This window comes from Castor canadensis, chromosome 15 (assembly GCF_047511655.1).
Source record: "Castor canadensis chromosome 15, mCasCan1.hap1v2, whole genome shotgun sequence".
Taxonomy (NCBI): Eukaryota; Metazoa; Chordata; class Mammalia; order Rodentia; family Castoridae; genus Castor; species Castor canadensis.
The window spans coordinates 65,805,860-65,821,399 of record NC_133400.1 but is presented as its reverse complement, the minus strand read 5'-3'; the positions used below and the strand labels follow the sequence as shown (position 1 = coordinate 65,821,399).

Here is a 15,540-nt window from a genome sequence, read left to right as displayed (position 1 = left end):
CTGGGCTACATAGCAAAACCTTGTCTTAAAAACCAAGCCAACCAAACAAAAAACCTAATGAAGGAGCTTTTTTTGGTGTGTGTGTAGGGGTATGGTCTGGGAAGACAGGGGTTTGAACTCAGGGCTTCATGCTTGCAAAGCAGGTGCTCTCTACCACTTGAGCCACACCTCCATTCCATTTTGCTCTGGTTATTTTTGGAAATGGAGTCTCATGAACCATTTGGCTAAGGTGGCCTTATAACGTGATCCTCCTAGTCTCAGTCTCCAGACTAGCTAAGATTACAGGCACGAATTACTGCTGCCCTGTGTGAGAAGCATTTTTAAGATTACTTGATTTTGTGAGTCAAGTAAAAAGTTACAAAGTGATTGCTATCCTAGATTTTACCTGTTTGAAGCTGGTGTTATTAACTGGCTGTGGCTCCTGTTCCCACATAGTTTGTTACAGTTGGTTTGTTCACAGATTCCTCTTTTCCCAAAGTGCTTAATCATCTTCTCTAAATTGACTCCCCCTCACCTAAAAAAAAGTTATTTTCCTCAAACCTAGAGCTGTTCAGATTATGAACAGATTATACTTTCTTAATTACAGAATTAGGACAAGGCTTATGTGAAAATCTGATTACAATTACAGCAGCTGCAGACTGGCCAGTAGAAAGACTCCAGGGTCACAGCATTAAAATATAGAAATGCTATAGGAATTCAGATGTAGGAAGAGACAGGGCTTCATTGTTTCCTGCCTTCATTCATGGGACTTAAATTTACTTTCTGGTTCCTCCACTTGTAATTGAAGTGTTTTATTTTTTGTTTTTTCTTTAGTCCGTAGATATTGGGTAACCAAATGACTATTCTGATCATCTGGTTACAATGAAAAACATTCACCACCTTGCCTCTAAATTCTAAAATTCTAGTTGTCAGTTAATGGAAGGGAGTTTATTAATATTATCTCCCACTTGAGAAGCCTTTGCAAAATTTGTGCAGAAGCAAACATAATTGGGTTTTTCTCTAGCAACACCAAGTGTAGAAACTAAAAACATCAAGATTGTTTTAAAATTAAATTTAGTTTTCATTCTGAAATGCCAGAGATTTTATAACAGAAATCTGTCCTGTTCATAGTACCTCCAAAAATGAAATAAACAACCTTTTAAGAGCTCTGTCTTCTTACCTGGATATATTACTACAATGGCAGGTTATTATGTTTTGATCACAGAGTGACTGATGTTATAATATGTTGAAAATTGTTTTAAAATGTAATGATTGATGGATCCCTTGTGTATGTGTATGTGACATGTATTATTTTCACAAGCCCTAAATAATTTTGACTTTGAATGTACTGTGTACTATACCCATCAGTGGAGAACAGGACTGGTATGGTGGACTTTCTTCTTATAAGGACAACACTGATTTCTTGGGAAAGTCTTGCCTGCCATTTTGCCTGAAGTTTTCTCTTGAGAGAGACAGGAAGCATCTTACCCTTATGTGTATTTAATGACAAAAAGTGTTGTGAGTGTGGGAAGTCAGTGTCGGCACGAGAACTCTGCCCCCCCAATGAGTGGGGACACTCAGCTCACTAGTTCTGTGGCTGTGTCCAAATCTACAAACTACAGACCTCATTTTCATTGTGTACAAAATGAAGAAAATAATATTCTTAGGCAGATTTGGGTTTTGTGTATGAACATTGATACAATACAGACTGAAATAAGAACCAGTTTCTAGTGTCTGAAAGACACTCATAAAAGGTGGCTTTCCTTCCTGTCTTTATTTTAGGAAAGAATATGCTTAATGATTACAGCTTTAGCAACTCTTCTCTTGCATTGAGTAATTCTTTTTCCCCCCTTGGGAGTTGGGGATGAAATCTATGGCCTCATGCATGCTTGACATGAGTGTTACCATTGAACTACACCCCTAGTCCAGAGTAACTAATTTTACTGCCTTAAATATGTTTTTCCTTGCATATTGGAAGAACCATTTGGTATGCAAGGCTGGCTTATTTTCATCCCTGGTGTATTTCTAATGCCCTCATCATCCTTTCAGAATTGGATTCTTGCTTCTATGGCATCTTATCAGAATTAGAATAAAATTTAATCTTTTTAAGTCATCTCTGGTTCTTTTCTGAAGAACATAATCTGACACAAAAATGACATTAGTGCTAAGCTCTGTGTCTGTGTCCATTTTTTATATTTCCTTTTGTTTTGGGCACACGTGCATGGTTTTAATAGGATTAAATGTAAGGATGCTATTTAAGAATACCAAAAGGGTTTTTGCTTGGCTACTTGATAAACCTATGGATCCTTTTATGATATGAGTGGAGTTAGGCACAATGTCACTCATTTGCTTCTGGAGTTGGATTATGCAGTTGAAGGGCTACTCGTCCATTTCTTTTTTTCATTTTTGACTGGCTATATTTATTGCTGCTTTTGGCCTATGGAGCTAAAAGCCTGTAAGCAGCCAGGAAGTGAGTCAGAAATTCTACTGAGCAAAAAAAATCTGTGGTGGTGTGTGAATTAACCTTCATGGGGAATCTGTTGGAAGCTGCTGATTTCCTTGCCTGTGAATACTGCTATTGGAGCCAGACGTTTAGCTCTTGCACTGTGGATAAAGATGCATTTTCATTTTTAGCTTTGACCTTCAGGTGCCTTGTAATATTTTCATTGCAGGCAGTTTTAAAGCTTTTTGTTGTGAGCTATGTGATTAAGTTTGATGATGAAAAGAATACTTGCTTTATACTCTCTCTTTATTCCCACCCATCTGTATGTCATTTGCTTTTGAAATTTTGGTCTTTATTTCCATGTTTCATGAGCATAGAACTTCTATTCTTTAAAAAATACTAGTTAAGAAATTACATTAACATTTTTAGCCTACAATATGTTGTTTTCACTACCTATTTCCTACAGCCTGCCTTTAGAAATTGAATCATTCATAAGCCATTTTTAATTTCAGGATTTTATGATCTGGGTAGGTGTACTTTTTAAATCAGTCCTTACATAGGCTTTTTCTAGCTACTGTTAACATGGTCCTGAAATAGTCCTGAAAAGTTCCTATTTTAAATATTAAAACATTTTGTACAATTGTTTTATGTCTTTTCTCCATGTGTGTGCTGTATGGTATTTTTCATTGATTCTGTATATCTATGAGCCATTTTCCCCTTGTTTTCTTCTTTTTTTTCTTGTGGTTCTATGGCTCAAATGAGGTTATAGATCAGCCCACCTCCCCCTATCCCCACTCCATACTGGTGCGGGGGTTTGAACTTTTGTGCTGTGCTAGTTAAGTACCACAGAGCTCCGGCACAGCCCTAAATTAGCATTTTAAATAAGTGAACAAATTATAAAGAGATGGCAGTTTAAGTGCTGGGAATAAATATGTCTCTTCAACATACTCGTCATGGCATTGGGAGTGGGGCTAGGGTGAGATTTGGGGTTTCTTTTCACATAGTAGTACTCTTGAAGTGTTTTTGCATTTAATACATCAAACTTCAGAAGGTTAGTAGACTGAGCATTTTGTCTCTCTTTCTTCAAGAACTGTTACTTCCAAGTTTTACATTGTTTTATATAACAATATATAGTAGAATTAAATTATACCCTTTGACAAGCATAATGTCTTTTCCTGTCTTTGGTAATCCCTTTAATTCTCACAAGTAATTCATTAACTGAGCCTGTTGTGTCTTAGCTTCTTATTGCATTGAGAAAATAGAAGCCTCCCATTAGAAGCATCCTGTGTTCACACTATCAAATTTACACACTTACCTGCTTGTGCTCAGATGGTCTCTCCTTGTCCGGGGAAGGAACTTCCTTTCACATGCCTGTCTCCCATCCCTTCTCAGTCTTTGCTATGGTATTAAACTCTTCTTTACCCAGTCATGAATGTCTGTGTCACTCCTTGCTGAATATTTCCAGTCAGCTTGTTTAGCTAACCCCAACCTTCTCTCTCAAGCCTTTGTCTCACTGGTGCCTCATTCTGGCTTGCCATCCTTCACAAGTCACAAACTTGGTTCTTTCTTACATGTCATATAAAGGGTCCCATTAAAGAACCTTCCCTAGTCCCCACATTTGACAGGTGGTGACATCCCTGCTGCCTTTCTCTATTGCATCTGTGCTCACCAGCCTTTTCTTTACAACATTTATGCGTGAATGTGCCTTTGTTTCTATCCATTTTGTTGTCTTAAAATGGTACATTGTTTACCACTTATTTTTAGTTCCAAGGAAGCCTCCAGAAATTTTTGACTGAATAAATGCTTGAACAAATTGAAAGGGAAAAGTCCATGTAGTGGCCTCACTTTTTCTGAAACCACATGTTGTGGGGCAATACTTGGCTGAATGAACTAAATTGACTGTTATATAATGCGGTAGGATATGATACTGTGATGTTTTTATTATGAGATAAACATTGCAGAATTATCGTCAAATCAGTGAAAACCTGTTGACTATTATGATACAAATTTTTATAAACCGTATAGACAAAGTTGTACTGTCACATCACTGACACTTGATAAAATGATTGCTTGTCACTTTGGATTTATACGTGTCAAGATGGACTGAAAAATTATTATAGCCTAAACAGCCTGAAATGAGGGACATATGTAAGGTCTTTCAAGGCAAAGTGATGTTCTTACTTCAGAAAACATGAGATGGAGCGTGTAGCCTACCTAACCCACACATCTAGTAACGTGAACTTTCTGTGAGAAGTTCTCGTAACTGAACTTGGACTCAGGTGTTGGAGCAGGAGGAGTACAGGTCTGTTACTGTGCCTCTCTGTTCCCTGACCAGGTCCGCTGCAGTGTTGTTGGTCGTAGCAGCCCTGGGAAATCTGCCTGGGGCTCGAGGCCCAGCAGAGCTGATGGCACAGAGCTTCAGGGACTTCAGTGAGGTTATTGAAGGACAGGGGAAAAAAAGGAATGGCCAAAACCCATCATAAGCCCAAGATAGTTGTCAACTGGTTAACTCTAAAAATATTTAATTACATAAATATTAAAAATGTTTAATTATCAGGAAATATTAGATTACTCTTTACGTTTGTAACTAAAATGACAAATTTTCTTCTCAATTTAAAAAATATTTGAACAAGCTATTTGTGTTGAATAATTTATAGATATTTCAGTTGCATATAAAATAGTTTATAGTCTATCCTGAAAATATAAATTTTGTTTGTTTGGAGGTTTGTGTTTTTTCATTTTGTTTTTTAGAGCTCAGAGGTTTTTCATTTTCATTAGAAAGCACTTAAGAGAGCGGAAGTGTTGGGGAGGGTGTTGAGTGCTCATTATTTTTCAGAGTTCAGCTCAGTTCTTCCTTTTCACTTAAAAGTAAATCTCTGTGAAGTGCCTCAGAAGCTCTTCTTCCTGGTCTCAGAATTCCTTCCTTAAATTAATTTCTCTAATTTTTTTCTTCCCAAACTCCTAGAATATTTGGAGGTTGAGTGAGCAGTATCAGAATTGAGTAGAGTGAAGTATACATAATTGAAAAAAACTTTTTTCTTCCTCTCCCCTCCCCTTCCTCTTTCTTTCCTTTTTCCTTTCCTTTCTTTGTGGTGCTGCTGGGAAGTTGAACCCAGGACTTTGTGCTCCACAACTGAGCCACATCTCTAGCCCTTACCCCAAATCCATTTGATGTAGTAAATTCATTAAAATTTTGTTATTTTTTGAGTGCAGTATATTAGTAAATTTGCTAGAATATCTCATTTGAAAATGTATAGGTATTTATTTACTTTAATAATTTGTTTTCTTTTGGTTGCATCACTGAAACTTTCAAAGTAATGCTTTTAGAATTTTAGATTTATAAATCAAATTAGACTTTCAGAAAGATTTTTACCTTTGACTTGTATATTTTTTTCCTATTTTGAATTTCAGGTATTTGATTCTACATAAAATATATTTTCTGTTGAATATGGAGGTGAATTCTGTTTTCAATTAGAATTACATTGTTCTCCCCATCCCCATTTCTGTCCTGTTTGAAGTCAATAATTGTTCTTTTCTGCATAATTTGCTAGAATGAAAATGAGTAGACTGTTTGGGACAGGAAAAAGATAAGAATTTTTACAGATGGTTGGCTCTGTATAAATACTTCATTTTGGAAGATACGGATTTTTGGGGGGGTGGGGGGCTGGTGCTAGGACTTGAACCCAGGGCCTCAGACTTGGTAAGTAGGCACTCAAAGTTTAAATTAGGCTCACATAACATATCACATATGTATGCATAAATTCTGTTGGACAAAATCAATGGTTTTCTTTTCCAACAGTATGCTCAAGGGTGAAGTACTGTGTTCACATTTTTTCCTGGTATGTCTGAGGTTACAGGTTATATAACAGCATAGAAACCACCGATGTGAGAGATTTAGACTTTTAAGAACTAATGCGGTCTTCTTGCTTTGCTCTTGATTGCTGAGATTCATTGAAAAGAATTACTGAGATACAAGATTTGCTTGATGGAATGGGCTATTTGGGAATGTGGGAATTTTGATCAACATATATTGGTCTCCCATTTGTAACTTTCTCATTCCATGAAGGATTGTTGGCAGTTGATATCCTCTTGTTACTTGGTCACATATTAGGTACAGATATTTTTGCTCCTCTTTTCTTTGTTCCAGCACTTACTGGCATAGGTGAGTGTTGGAGGAGTCCTGGCTAATAGGTACTCTTTGTCTCTAGATGAACCGAAAAGTTTGCTGTATGAAGGCACTGATTTTCGATTGTCCTTGATATTCCTGAATGTTTTCCTTTGTGACGTGTAGGAGATTTAGATGTAAGGTTTCAGCATTTGCAATTATAAAAGTATCAAGAGATAACTACAAATACAGTGATTTCCTTCCTAAATTGTTTGCTGTCATTTGTAGCATCAAAATATAGAGCAGAAACAGTTGTATACACATAATGCACACACACAGTGTGTTAATTATGTTAATTGCGAGTACCAAATAGGGAATTTCTAAAACTGCATTTAAATGACTGTAATGATGGGAAGTACATTCCCACTTAAATATCTTTTACCATTCCATGGCCCTTTGTTTTGGACACCTTTATTTATTGTCTGTTTTTTTTTTTTTAAATATCTTACATGTAGAGTTGTTCCAGTTTATTAAACCTTTGCTTGATAAAAGTAGACGGGAGTTGGAGTAGCCCAGAGACTGTGTGAGTATTGAGTATGCACTATGTGTGAACATGGTAGTTTTTGGTTATCTTGAGGCTATTTTCCTAAAGTACGTATAGCCCAGGATCCTTATGCTTGCACCTTTTTACAACCAGTGATGTTTGGGCGTTATTCTCCACTTTTGTTCCTCTTTTGTGTACCTCTCATCCTGGTGGTTCTTTTTCCTCTCTACCCCTATTTCTTCTCTCCATGCTGTCATATGGATTACTGACTACAACAGCACTGCACCCTCCCCCCAGTGACACTGTACTCCAGCCAGTAATGTGTGGTAAAGAACCCTGTTGTCCACCTTCTAGGGATTTGAGCATCTTTAGGAGGCAGAGGTAAAGTGCTGCCAGCTGCTGAAAGTCACAATGATCTTGGGTTATATTGAGCATGATCCTGAAGTTCATAAGCCTCAGGAAAGATTTCATAACTTTCTATGCATATTTTGGAGGACTGGATCAGATAACTCATGTTAAGTTCTTAAAACAGCAATAATGTATATCAGCAGTAGGTGTGAGGTTTGATTCTGTCATTTCTGTTCTTGTTGTGTTGGGGCCTGCTGCTGTTCCTTAGCTGATGAACTCTGCTCCCTGTTGTTTCTAAGATGCATTCTTGGATTTTTCAGCTCTACTGAACTCGTTGTGATCTTCAGATTCACCTTGCTCCAGCATCTCTGGGCTGATTCTCTCTTTTCCTTTCTAATTCCCATTCTTCTGGTCTCACCTTCAGCAGTAGATTATTCTTGACACTAGCCTCCTGTAGTCCCTAACATTAGCCACACGCCTGCCTAAACCAAAGCATATATAGTCATGTCTTACTCTTTTTCCATTTTAGCTCTTACTAGATTTTATTTTAATTATAAGTCCTTTTCTTTAATGAGGGCAGGACCTATACCTATTCCTTGGGGGATTTTCAGTTTTTGATTTCTGAGGGAAGCAGGACTAGACTTCTTGGTAGCATTGGATCTCTTTCATATATATTGGCATCTCAGCCTAAGCCTAACCATGCTTTTATTAAATACATTTGTTGTTATAAAGGACTATCCACTTGTAATTTACATATCTGAAAATATTCTTCTCTTGAAGCATTTTTTCATCAAGTATTTGATAAAAAAAATCTTATTCCATAGATAGTATGTATTTTCTTACATTAAATATGTAATAAGAATCTTTTCTAGTTTAAATTGGAGAAAGTTGGAGGGGATGTCAAGGAATGTTAGTTTGATTATATCAACAGAAATCTAGGTTTTGGGACTTACTCATATTTTAAGTCCCTGAAGGGACTAATTTTCCTGAGAACTTTGTATTTTAATCATAAACAGACATAATTCAGTAATACTTTCATAAACCTTTGGCCAAGACTTTGGTATTAATGTCCTTAACTTTTAGAAAGAGAAGCATGTTTTTGTAGGATGGCCAAGAAAAATAGGTCTCAATTTGAATAAAAATAATGTATTTGTTGTTTTAAAGAAATTTTTCCATTGAGCAATGTGTTAAACATTTTGCTAATTCAGTTGTCTAATATTGGACATGACAGAGGGAGTGAATTGATGTACTTTTTTGTGGCTTATTATAATGAATATTTGAATTTAAAAGTTTTTGTTTTTTACTTGTATGTCATGTTAGATTATACACTTACTCTGCTGAGCCTTTTTTTTTTTTTCCATCGTGAAGGACCATGTTAGTTAGAAATTTCAACAACATCACACTAAACTTAGCAGCACAACGGTTGTTGTGGTCTGTTCGCCAAGCTACAGCAAGACTCACTTGTTCTTTCTTAAAACCCATCACAAGGAACATATAACAAAGCTAAAGCCAGAATTATGCAAATAAGGAAAAAATTCTGCTCTCTTTATTATATAACTAATAACTATACTCATGAGTATATAATTTCATTAAAAACTCAAATGAAGAAACAAGTTTGAAGAGACTTCAGAAATAATTTCCTTTTGTAATGATGTCCAGAACTAAAAATAAATATTTCCTCCTGGACCAAAAAGTCTCTGGTACCTATTCGGCCTCTATTGCCTCTTCACCTTTTCCACATTCAAACGCACAAAGTCCACTACAGACACCCCCTGGGGCTGCACATACTGTCCCAATGTGCTGGAGGGATCCAGTAAGTATTGCTGGGCCAGCATCTTGGTCTCTGCCTCTCCCCCAGGCTCAACGTCCAGGGAGCCAACAGAGAGAGGGGCCATGCCCACCACATGCTGCCCCAGGTGGCTGCCAAGGTCTTGCAGGTTCACTTGCTGCTCAGAAGTCTCGCAGATGACCAAGGCCCTATACTTCCCCAGCACCAGGTTGTGGAGTGAAGGGCTGTGCATTGCTCCATGGACATAGGAGCCAATGTAGAACCCAGACGGCCCTTTCACCCAGGCAGCCCGTTAAAGTCATGTTTCCTCCCAGCTTCCCAATAGCTACGGCCAAATGATCCTTGAGACAGCCTTCTCTGTCAGGCCCAGCCGGAAGTCCAGAAAGCTCAGAGGAATTCAGGAAGCCCTCTACTAATACAGCTATGTTTTCTTCCTGTAGCAGCCCAATGAGGCCTTCTTTCGTCTTCGTCCCATGGAGCTTAGCAGCTTTGCTCCAGCCCTTCTTCTGGGCCTGCTTGTGGAGCCAGATCTGTGCCTGTTTGAGATGCGCGTCACACATCTCCAGGGACTTCTTGCAGTTCACAAAAGAGTAGCCTGTCCTCCGCCGCAGTTCCCTCAGGAGCGTTTTGCTGGAGGAAGATAGCTGGGGCCCCGCGTGAAACTTGTGCCGTGTCTGGGGAAGCAGAAGGGACCCCGCCGGGTCAAAAGAAAGAAGGGTGCGTTCAAGGCGCCCTGCGAGGAAGGCAGGTCGGCCCGGGGCCGCAGCGCTCACCCGATGGCTCTTGGTCCGCGCGACCACGCGGAGGCGTAGGGACCTCAGCAGCGACATCGTTCCGACTGCTGCTGACCTTTTTTTGTTATTGTTGTAGATTTTAATAAAAGGATGAATGCTCTCTTACTTAAATATCGCTGGAATTGGTAAAATACACACAAAAAAATTAAAGTTGGAAATTTTTACTTGAGGTACTTTAATGTCCTTTAAGGCGCTGTTGTTAAGGCATATGTGCAGTTTACCCTGCTCTTTGTAAGTGGCTGAAAGAAGCTGTGTCCCTTTTGGCCTCTCTGACAGTTAACTCTAAGCTCACTCATGACTGTCAGCAGCCTTTTCCTTCCCCGCTCCCTGCATGAGTGTGAGTCACTTCTCTAGACGGAGTTCTATATACACCTCTTTGGTGAGCCTGGGTGTTGCTTGCTTTCATGTCCTGCTCCTTCAGTCTTGTGTGTATCTGCAAGTACTAGCCGGTTACCTCTCTCTCGGTGGCTTGCTGGTCACTCAGAGTCAATGTGAATGAAGGTGGATGGGAGCTGAAATCCCTTATATGTAGTAAGCCTCTCTGTGCAGAATTACCTCATTACCTGTGAACTTAGGAATAGCTAATTTTCAAATGTTTCCTAGGCCTAGAAAATTCTATGGTTGTGTATTTTCTTATTTCTTCTACTTTTGCCATGTGTCTCCTAGGTTTCAAATTTATTTTCTTCCTTTTCTTTCATCTCCCTTGCCTTTTATCTATCACCAGGCACTATAAGTCATACCTTTGCTTTTGCATTTATGTACATCTTTCTACTTTCCATAGCACCTGTTCTCATTGTAGCCATATTCCTCTTGACTGAACTAATGTGGTTGTCTCCCTCTAACATCTGTTCCTTTTTTAAATCATTTCTACCTATTTGTAGTTTCTTAGTCTTCCAAACTACCACTTGTGTTGCCTTGCCCAAGATTAAATGCATGAAGAAATTCCCTACTATACTTGATTTAAATTCAACTGTATAGCTTGGTATTTTGTGTTTTATGCACTCTAAATTCTAGTGTCACTTTTTTAGCCATTGTCTTCTACCATGATCTGAGGGATATGCTATGTTCTAGTGACTACTATTCCTGCCTTTAAAATCAATAGCAGTCTACTTCTTCCAATATCTTTAGATTGCTAGAGTACTTCCACATTTTGAGTCAGTGCTGCATTAGTCATTACTCAATCAGTCTCTGATCACATGTGCATCAGTTCTTGCTCTGAACCAGCACTCTGTTTGAGAATGAAGTTGTAGGATCAGGGATGTTAGTCATGCAAACCAAAGTTGGATCCCAGCATCTTACTTATTAACTGGAATCTTGAGCAACTTAGCTAACTTTTAGTTTCTGAGAGAATCAAACCTGGGTTGAAATGGTCACTTAATGAAAAGTAATGTTCTGAAAATCTGTCTGGGGAAAAAAAAGTGTGGTAAAAATTTGAGAAAAATCTACACTATTCATTTCCGTTAATAATCTTCTCACAAAGTGTCAGTCTGTCTTTATTAGATGACTAGATTTTTTAAAACTATTATTATTGTGGAGTAAGTCATGTTCTGGTGCTCCCCTGCCTGCAGCTCCCTGGGAGGAAGTAGTGTAGAGAGCCCTCCTTTGAGGGGGTCACTATCCTGACCTCTCTGAGCTGCCATTTCTTCTCCTGGGAAATTACCTCCTTCTTCTGAATACAGTTGCCCAGAAGCATTAATGATTGTATCATTGTGATTAACAGCACATGTTCTCAACCAAGAACAAGTTAGATTTTTGTGTCCTCTAGTTGTGTGACCTTGGCAATATTAATTGACACTTTCTCATTTCAATTTTGATATGTACAAAGTGATAGGTAAAAGAACCTATGTCATGGATCTTAGTAGGGATTCAATAAAATAGTACAGTTCAATATTTAATAAATATTACTTTACCATATGTATTAGTTCTCTTCTCCTTACCCTGGCCTGGTGATTGCTACAAATTTTCAATCATGAAGAAGCTAACTTGCTGCTCCTCTTTGAATGCAAGGCCTTGTTTTGTTTTATAGATGATAAGCACATTGCATATATCAGCCTATTCTATTACCAAAGATTCCAGGTTATGATTTTTATACTTAAATTAGTAGTATATGATCAGCATTATCTTTGTATTTTCCAGATGTATTGGATGGTTATATTTTTCATATAATTACACATGTATGAAAACTCTTGGTAAAAATATAGCCTAGAATATGTCTAACTGTAGACTCAAATATGAGTATCTCTGACTGCATCAGAACAATGAAAATGTAAAATAATGGATTGTTTATTATTATCTTCTAAGAAATATTTGAGTATGACTTTCTCTTTTGTAACTAAAACTGATTTTTATTGACTTGTAAATATTTCTATTCAGTTATACCTGGAATGCTTTATACCTAGCTTGATCTAAGTTTAAAGAGGTATCTAGGTTGAAGTAAACTCATAACTAGCATTTCAGCTCACTGCTGTATCTTTTATCTCTGTTCATGAGTATGTCAGCCAGTAGGTAGGATGATGTACAAGTTTGCTCTCCTGGTTTTTGAGATTATGCTGTCTTTCATGTTCTGCATTGAAACTCCTTTGGGTTTTGTAAAATTCAATAATTCATTTTCTACTTGAAATTCATAAGTTAAGTTTATAAAAATAAACAGCTTGATTCTGAAAACTGAGACCATACTTCTATAGTAAAATTTTCATGCTTGCTCTTTGGCTGTTTAAATAATTGTTTACCTTACTTCTTCTTTACCACTTTGAGCCCAGGCTGGAGTCCTTTCTTTGCTATACAATTTTACATTGCTAGTAATTTTTTGTTGACTTGTCCATATTCACTTTTATTTTGTATGTGTATGGGTGAGTATCTGTGTACAAAATTACATAAAATCATTTACTTTTAATGTTTCTGTAGGGGTTCATTTAGTTTATTATGTAGAATATAACTAGTTCTTGCCCTCTTTAACCCCTCCATTGGTTTAAAAATCACTGATTTTTACTGCTTTCCTTGTCCTTTGTACCATTGGCTGAGCTCTGATCTTTGACCTCTCTCCCCAAAAGGTTGCTGAGGAAGATGCAGCAATGTTCTTTCCATGTAAAAGGTGAGGGGCTATGTTAATTTCATCTGGATTTTGGGTAATTAATGGAAATATATTACATTTGGTATTTCATTTTTAATTCAGTTGAGTATTTCTTTGCTTTGACTCTGCACATTGGTGTTCAATATTGATGAAAATACTTCTCCCTCTGTTCCCAAATACCTGACGGTCTGTTGGGTCAGCAGAGGACAGGAATCTCTGCCTTTGATGAGTAAAGAGAAGTGGATGTAAGGCATCTGTGATGTTTCCATGGACATGATGGGTAGGCAGCTATTGGAGGGTGCTGCTCAGAAAGGGATGGCTGCTTTGGATGAGTATATGGTGTTCACTTTGAGCCTTGAAGCACTGGTGAGAGTTGATCTAAATGGATAGTACAATCCTGGATAGAGTATGAAACATGAAAATAGGTGGAATTGCTGTTTGTGAGTAAATCCAGTGTTGAGAAATTAGTGTGCATGGGTTAGCAAGATAGCTAGTAGAACTCAGGCTGGCTTCAGGTTGTGAAAGTTTACCTATGACACTAAGAGACAAGGCTGGCAAAAGGCAAAAGAGGTCAGGTCTGTCACATTGGTGGTGAATGTATGCTTCAGGTGTGCTGAAGATAATTTGAGAAGAGCTGGTGAAAAGGCAGAAAGTCTGACTAGAAAAGTAAGAAATCATGTGTGCATTCCAGGTCGCTGCAGTGGAGAGAGAATAACTTTGGTCAATATTGGAAGGTAGAATCTTTGGTCTTGGTCATAATGGAGACCAGCATTTCCATGAATGAGCCATTGAAAATGGCTCAGAGCAATTTCAGTAGAATTGACATGTAGCAGGTTTCTAAAGAGTAGAGGTGAAAATGGGAAGCATGAACCATGGACTGCTAAGAAACAGTCGACAGTATTTTTGAATGATAGGGGAGATTGATAGTTGCCTGCTGAAGGTAAGAAGCTATTGTTCACTTGGTAGGGCTATTTCTCAAAATTTAAAGTTAGACCTGATTATTTGTAATAATAAGCCAAATTTCATTATGCTTCATATTTGATTATTTCCCTTTGAAGTCCTTCAAAGCCCTTTCTGGTTTCTACTCACCTAAGTGGTTTTATGTTACTAAAACACATTTTATTGTCTGTTTCTTCCAAAAGATTATCATGAGTATATATATATGAAATAACATTGGTCTTGATTCTTCTCCTGAGGGAGTCAGACATTAAAATCTCTGTTCATGCTAGAAGACTTTTTATGTTTGTTTGTTAGAAAAACTGATATGGCTGGTGATTTTATTTTTTATCCTCTGCATGCCCTGCTTTGTGTAATGAAACAAAGGAGCTGTTTGTCATTAGTTTTTAGCTTTTCCTGCTACTTTCTGTTTTCTTTTGCTGTAGGTAAGATGTTAGTACATACAAATCATCATACTTTGTGTTATATATCACTGACAAATGTACAAAAATGTAAGACTTTCAAAAGTGAAAGGAACTCATGGGTTAATTTCAGGCTGTGGTGAGCTGCTTTTTGCTTGAATAATATTGCTTGGGGACTTTGCTATGAATAAGGAGCTAAAAATTGGACCAGAGTTTCATGGTTTCTTTTCAATTCCCCATGTGATTATAAATTTAACAGGTTGTTAATATTTGAACTTTAATAAATGGTTCTGTGAATTGAAAAACACCACTGTGGTTTTAAGGTGGTCTGGAAAACCTGGGTAATTGTTATATAATTTAACTTAATTTCTTGAAACTCCAGTTCTCATAAAACTAATTCTGATATAGTAAAAACATGGTTCTCCCCTCTTCCCATGATTTGTTTATGTATATGTGAATTTTGTGCTATAGTTAGGTTAATTTGGGGGTAATAATAAGAAATACCATTTCTGTGCACTCGTAGGTTGCTATCTTGGCTTATGACTAGTGTTTCAATAAACATGGGAATGCAGATATCTCTTCAACATGATTTTATGCTTTGCATATATACCCCAAAATGGGATTGCTGAACCATATGGGAGATCTATTGCTGCTTTTTGCAAGGAACCTCTTTACTATTTTCCATAACGGTGTGCTATGCTAACTTACTTTCCTACCAACTGTTCAAGGGTTCCTGTTTTTTCCATTCTTCCTTTCTAATACTTGTTATCTTTTGCTTTTTTGAATATAGCTATTCTAACAGGTATGATGTGATACCTCATTGTTCTTATAATTTATATTTCTCAGATGATTAATGATGTTGAACATTTTTTCATGTACCTGCTGACCATTTGTATGTCTAGTTTTAAGAAATGTCTATTCAGATCCTTTGTTCATTTTTAATTGGGCTATTTCCTTTCTACTGAGTTGTTTGAGTTTCTTCCATATTTTGAATATTAACTCCTTATCAAATGGATGATTTGTAAATATTTCTCCCATTTCTTACATTGTCTCTTCAGTCTTGATTTTTTTCCTTGGTCATGCAAAAGCTTTTTAGCTCGATCTATTCTT

The 15,540-nt window shown here is 37.3% G+C and overlaps 1 protein-coding gene and 1 pseudogene across 39 annotated transcripts in view; one reads left to right on the top strand and one right to left on the bottom strand.

Moving 5' to 3' along the window:
• Pard3 (par-3 family cell polarity regulator) overlaps nt 1-15,540 on the top strand; it is a 689,221-nt gene that overhangs the window by 312,833 nt on the left and 360,848 nt on the right. The window lies entirely within an intron of this gene.
• On the bottom strand, nt 9,124-10,038 carry LOC141417485 (elongation factor Ts, mitochondrial-like; annotated as a pseudogene).